The 6,466-nt window shown below is 34.2% G+C and overlaps 1 long non-coding RNA gene across 1 annotated transcript in view; it reads left to right on the top strand.

The window, feature by feature from the left end:
• LOC145721764 (uncharacterized) overlaps nt 1-6,027 on the top strand; it is a 32,554-nt gene extending 26,527 nt beyond the window's left edge. The window contains exons 2-3 of the long non-coding RNA XR_014145657.1: nt 4,450-4,490; nt 5,917-6,027. This is a non-coding gene — a long non-coding RNA (uncharacterized LOC145721764). The remainder of the gene's footprint in view (nt 1-4,449; nt 4,491-5,916) is intronic.
• Nucleotides 6,028-6,466: the final 439 nt, after the last annotated feature.

Here is a 6,466-nt window from a genome sequence, read left to right as displayed (position 1 = left end):
GTTAGCACCCCCATTTTGATTGCACCTCATTAATAGCCTTTTTGATTTCAACTTGGTTAGATTTTAGTTCTTTTATTTCTTCAGAAAGGGTTTCTCTAATAACTTCCATGCTTTTTTCAAGCCCAGCTAGTATCTTTAAAATCATGATTCTGAACTGTAGGTCCAACATCGTACTAATGTCCATATTGAGTAGGTGCCTGGCAGTCAGTACTACCTCTTGTTCTTTTTGTTGAGGTGATTTTTTCCATCTTGTCATTTTGTCCAGAGGAGAATAGATGAATGAGATAACAAAATGCTAACAGGGTAACAACGTGCCCAGACAATATATTCTAAATAAATCAGAAAAGACCTGAAACCAGGGGAAAAGAAAGGGAAAGAAAGAAAAAAAAAAAAAAGAAAAAGAAGAGGATAAAAACAAACAAAAACAGAACAAAACAAAAAAAACGGAATATGATCAAATATGACCAGGCTGGTGCATAGATCAGTACCACACACTAGATTTTGGATGTATTTTGGTCTGTTAGAAGAAAGTGCCGTCCAGAATTTTAAAGAAAGAAAAACTTATATATGTACAAAAATAAGGGGTGATAACGATGAAGGGATGGAATATGACTGTAAAGATGAAAATGATAAAAAATTTTATAAAAGGAATTGATAAGAAGTTGTTTGAAAAAAGAAAGAAGAGGTTTAAAAAAAAAAAGGGAGAGAATGTGATCAGGCAGGAGAGTAGAACAAAACCATACAGTAGAGATTTAGGGTATATTTTGATCTGTTAGAAGAAACTGTATCTCAAAATTTTAAAGAGAGAACAACTTATATATATATGCCAAAAATAAGGGTAACTACTATGAAGGGTTAGAATATGACTCTAAAAATGAAAAATAAAAATGGTTTTTAAAAAAGGGATTGATATGATGTTGGTTTAAAAAGGGAAAAAGAAAAATTCAAAAAAAATAAAAAACGACAGTTAAAAAAAATTAACTTTGAAAGACTAAAGAATCATGGTAAAAAAAGCCATGGATTCTATGTGCAGTATTCCCCTAGCTCTGGCGTTCTGCCATTCTCATTGATCGGTAAACTTGGTCTTGGCCGGCTCTTCTTGCTGATCTTCTCAGGGAGGGGCCTGTTGCCGAGGTTCCCAAATGTCTTTGCTGGAGGCGGAATTGCCCTGCCCTTGCCGGTCCGGGCTAAGTAATCTGCTCGGGTTTGCTCTCAGGAGCTTTTGTTCCCTATAAGCTTTCCGTACAGCTTTGGAGGATGAGAGTGAAAATGGCGGCCTCCCAATCTCCGCACGGAGTAGCGGAGAACTCGGGGCCCCACTCCTCAGTGCGCCCCCAGAGAAAAGCAGTCAATCTCTCCCATCTCCCCAGTCTCCGGCCGCACTCCGTGCTCACCCAGCCTGTGACCGAGCGTTTCTACACAGATTATAATTTTGATTAGTTTATTTCTTCATGTAAGTTTTCTTACTCATGTACTGTATTTTTCCATAATTTCTTTTCAGGACTTTGCTCTCTTCCTTGTTGTGGCTACATCTAGATTTACAGAATAGAAAGATACATTCAGGATTTTTAACCTACTGTTGAAGTGCAAGCTCACAGTATAAACTTACAGGCATAAAATTATTGTCCTCCCAACTCTATGGAAGGAAGTGTAACTTTCCCACATAAAAACTAATAAGTGGTGTGTATTATTATTATTTTTTACAGTGCCTCATATAGGAAGCAAAGATATTTTTCTATGAATAAATACAATTATGTTTGGTCTCCTATTTGTCTCCATTCTGTAGTCAGGATTGCTCTTCATATTGGTGTTTGGACAGGAATTTATTTTATTTGATACTCTAGTGGCTCAACCAATAGGTGTAATGGGGGGCCTTCCATATTTCCAGCACTTATAGGTAAATAAGTTGTTTCTTCTGGACTTCTCCAGACAGTATGGCATTTTGTGAAGAACAGAGAAGTCAGATTCAGAGGGCTGACTCCTCTGGATGATACTGGGCTGTGTGTGTTCTTACTCATTTATTCAGTCTCTCTGAGCCTCAGCTTAGTCTCTTGTTTATAAAACAGCCTTCACAATAAGACCGATCTTATTTTACTTAATGTGAACGTGATTTATTTCTAATAGGATATTGAAAAGGTAAAAATCTTCATTTCAGAGGTGCCTGGGTGGCTCAGTTGTTGAGCGTCTGCCTTCGGCTCGGGTCATGATCCCAGGGTCCTGGGATCGAGCCCCGTGTCGGGCTCCCTGCTCTGCGGGAAGCCTGCTTCTCCCTCTCCCGCTCCCCCTGCTTGTGTTCTCTCTCTTGCTGTGTCTTTCTTTGTCAAATAAATAAATAAAATCTTTAAAAAAAAAATCTTCATTTCTATCACCAACCCAAACTTCATGATGAATTTTGATAATCACCGGTCTTTTGTAGTATATATACTATTTAAGAATATTTGCCTTTTCCAAACTTTTGACATTGTATATGTTTGAATTTTATTGATGAAATTTATTGTCAAACAGCAATGGGAAAGTTACATTGCTAATTTCAGGGGTAATTTATAAAAAGATTATGGAGTTTTATTTCTTACCATATAAAGGTTACAAGATTTTTTTGTTTCTTTGTTTATTTGATCTTACCATGTGTATTATGATTCATAATGGCGAGAAGAAAAGAATCTATGGTTAAAGATGTTTATTTTTATTGTTGTTAGAAATCCATTACTTTATATTTGGTGTTAAAAGTTGTAGGGTTTGTTTTTTTTTTTAAAGAGACAGTGAAATCACATTATTTTCTTTTAAATATGTGTATAGCATAGTTTTTGAATCCCAACCACGTTGCAATATTTTACACTGTTATCTCTCCTAGATTATCACGAATTCTGTAAGAAAGAGCTGAATTACATTTTTTAAGGACACTAATGAGCAAAAAGCTGAAGATATGGGAGGGGCTGAAGAACTTCCACTTAAGTGTAGAACCACCTTTGTAAATATATATCACAGTAATTTTTCAAGTGGAAATGTTTTAATTTACTGTTTGCTAACGATTGCTGGAGTCACAATGTCTGCTTATGGTACAGAAGGATTATTTTAATTTGATTTCTGGCTAGTGGTCTTTGAAGCTGACTTAATTCCAAATATAAATATGTCTTATATTTTCTCTTTTTAGGAATATTTCAAGACATAATGTCATTTTCTTTTATTTTGGTCTGTGCTGCATTGTTCTGTTGACTGTGTTTTTATTTTCTTATTGTACAGTCATTCCATAGAAGCAGTAACTTTTGAGAACCTGAAATAAGAAAGGATATCACATTGGTATTTTAAAAAGGCCTTTCAAATACCATGGGCAGTACAGATAAATGCACATGAGTAGTAGTCTTGGGTGGAGGAATAAGAGAGTTTAAACATGAGATTTTTAGTATAAGTATTAAGCATAAAAATGTAATTTGTTCTTACAAGTTATTACCAATTAAGAAAGGATGAATAAGAAGGACAAATTTAACTTTTGGAACATTCAAGTCATCATTCTAGGTAGCCAGATTTTTTCATACAAGGGTATAGCTTCAAATTATCATTTTTAGGAAAATAATCTGTTTTAGATGGAAATTTTTCCAATTGTCTTATTAATCAGGGCACACTGAATTAATTTTTTTTGATTACTTAGGGTTATTGTTATGAGCATAAAGTATAGGACTACATTACTACCATTGAAGGTAAATGGGATAGCCCAATACTAGAGGAATCCAGACTTCCATAGTTTCTGATTGTCCACTTTTATTCTGGTTTAGATATGGAAATATCTGTAAGTCAGAAGAAATAGATGCTAATAATGGCCTTGTCCACCTTTTAAATTTTTTTTTCCGCTGAAAAAATCTTCAGTAAACATCAATACAATGTAAATTCCCAAACCAGAGTAGCAATATAAAACTCCTCCGAATTGATGTCACAGAAATGTCAATAGATGGCGCTTCACTGTTGCCTTCTAACTGTGTGGACTAATGTGATCATGTGCTCTGAATCCCAAACAATTTTGTATCAGTAATAACTAATAATTCAATTCAGGAAAGATTTCTGACCATCTGTATACTGATTAATGAAGGGATAAAAGGAAACTTGAAACACTTAAATCTCTCAAAATTTAATCTTAGAATGTGGAAAGTCTTGTCATGGACCAGCTACAGTACCAGGCTGAGCAAATAGGCCTCCCTTACCCCAGCTTCCTGAACTTAAGTGACGTTTACTTTGAATAAGTACAAGCACATATTTAGCAAATTTTTATTTAGTCATGTATATATGTATATAATATACATATATAATACATAATGCAGATATATATCACAGATATAACATGTGCTGTACACATATATTACATATAATATATAAACAGTTTATGTATTTATATACATTTATGTATTCATATAAATATTTTGGCCATATATTCATCTAACATTTTCTTTTATTCAACAGAAATCTTCTTGACAGAGATACATTCTCTAAATCTGATCCAAGTAAGTATCTATTACTTGTTTTTTGAAACAGTCTACTTATTTTTCTAACCTGACTTTGCAAAAATTGTATGAAACTTACAGTTCTTGTTTAAATATTTGTTTTAAAGCACAGAAAGCAAGACGGGGGATGGTGTCAAGCCCTGCATTCTCATCTACCTGGGCAGTAGTCTGGCTAAAGAGAGGGAGTTGCTTAGCACTTTGAGAATAAGATGAAAATGCAAATGTAAGATAGTTCACTTTGAAATTAAAACCAGGGGCGCCTGGGTGGCTCAGTTGGTTGGTCCGCTCAGGTCATGATCCCAGGGTCCTGAGATCCAGCCCCACATTGGGCTCCCTGTTCAGCAGGGAGCCCGCTTCTCCCTCTCCCTCTGCTTGCCCCTCCCCCTGCTTGTGCTCACTCTCTCTCTCTGTCAAATAAATAAATAAAATCTTTAAAAAAAAAAAAAACCCAAAACCTCATGGTATGGCATATGATAGAAATTATATTTGAAAGGTGACCACAATGGACCATAATTTTAAGTGATTTAGTCCCAGAGTAATACTTTTCCTTCTTTTTTTGTAAATAAAAAGAGCATGTAAAAGCATGCTTAACCAAGAGAAATATATAAAATCGTTTTGGATGAACACAATTTTTTGATTCCTAATTATGTATATTAAAAAATTGGAGATAACTTGTAAAATGAGAAAGTTTAAATTAGAAAACAGCAACATTAATGTATACATCAACAAGTGTTTCCATTCTTGCAATAGTTAGAAATTTATATCCTGCAACTCTCCATCTCTACAAATATATGGGCAAATGTGGGTTAACTACAGGGGGGGAGGTTTTGTGAGATGTTAGAATTTTTGAGGTAGTCATTGGGGAAAAGGCATTACAGTTTGTGGGTATTAAAAATTTCTGGGGCTCACTTGACAAATGAGTGGGACTTTTTTTTTTTATCCCTTAATCTTTACCCCAAACACTTCATTTCTCTTTTTGTGACTTCCTTTTGTGGTTGACAAGATTTCTTACCTGTTTATAGATATTGAGGGTGGGAGTTGCAAATATTAAATGTAGAGGATGATATGCTCCAGATTGTCCTTCCTGTGATGGTTGAGCATTATGGGTATCTTAGGAAGAGCTTGACTAATGTCTAGTAACATACTGAAATATTTCAAACTGTTAAACTATAGTTTAAAAACTTATGTGTATCTGTAGTATAATGTAGATGAAGACATTAGCAAATAATTATTTTGTGTTTTTGTTCCTCGGTCTATGCATGTTAGGTTCTAAAGATCTGATACAGCTTTTTGTTTCTTTGCAAAAGTTTTTAGTCATTTGATGTTTTACTAGCAATTTTCTTACAAGAGTAAGGCCAGGAATAATTTATATACATTCATATATTTATAAAACACATTTATATATTTACTTTTTCTTCTCTTACAGTTTGTGTCTTATATGTGCAAGGAGTTGGAAATAAAGAATGGAGAGAGGTAAGCATTAACAGTTTTTAAAATATCATTGCGCTGAAAAATATGGTCTAAGTTACAATTTGGTCAAGATGATACTGCCCTGATTTTAGCTATTTTAAGTTTTCTTCAACCCAAAGGTTGCATTTTTTTAATTTATGAGAGTAATCTTTGTGTTTGTTTTTATTAATCCTCAATGTTTGTCTGATTTATGACCTTCCTGTAGAATATTCTAGCCTTGAAACTTGTATTTCCCTCAGTGTAAAGTAAATTTAATGTGTTGCAATCCTTGCATAATTGAAGGCTAGACGTAGTCTCACTTTTAGAGGTCAGCTGCTGATGGTCATAAAATACTGCTTTAAAGGGTTTTAAGTGTGGTGTTTGATATCAACTATCACCTGCACTTTGCCAGTTAGTAACTTATTATTTGAAAATAAAGTAGAAACTCAGTTTCCTAATGCAAGCATACTTTGTTACTTATTTATTTATTAATTGTTATGTTCAGTTAGCCAGCGTATAGTACATCA

This window comes from Leptonychotes weddellii, chromosome 5 (assembly GCF_054177405.1).
Source record: "Leptonychotes weddellii isolate Sample4059 chromosome 5, ASM5417740v2, whole genome shotgun sequence".
Classification (NCBI taxonomy): domain Eukaryota; kingdom Metazoa; phylum Chordata; class Mammalia; order Carnivora; family Phocidae; genus Leptonychotes; species Leptonychotes weddellii.
The sequence above is the reverse complement of the archived record's forward strand: the minus strand, read 5'-3'. Positions and strand labels throughout refer to the sequence as shown.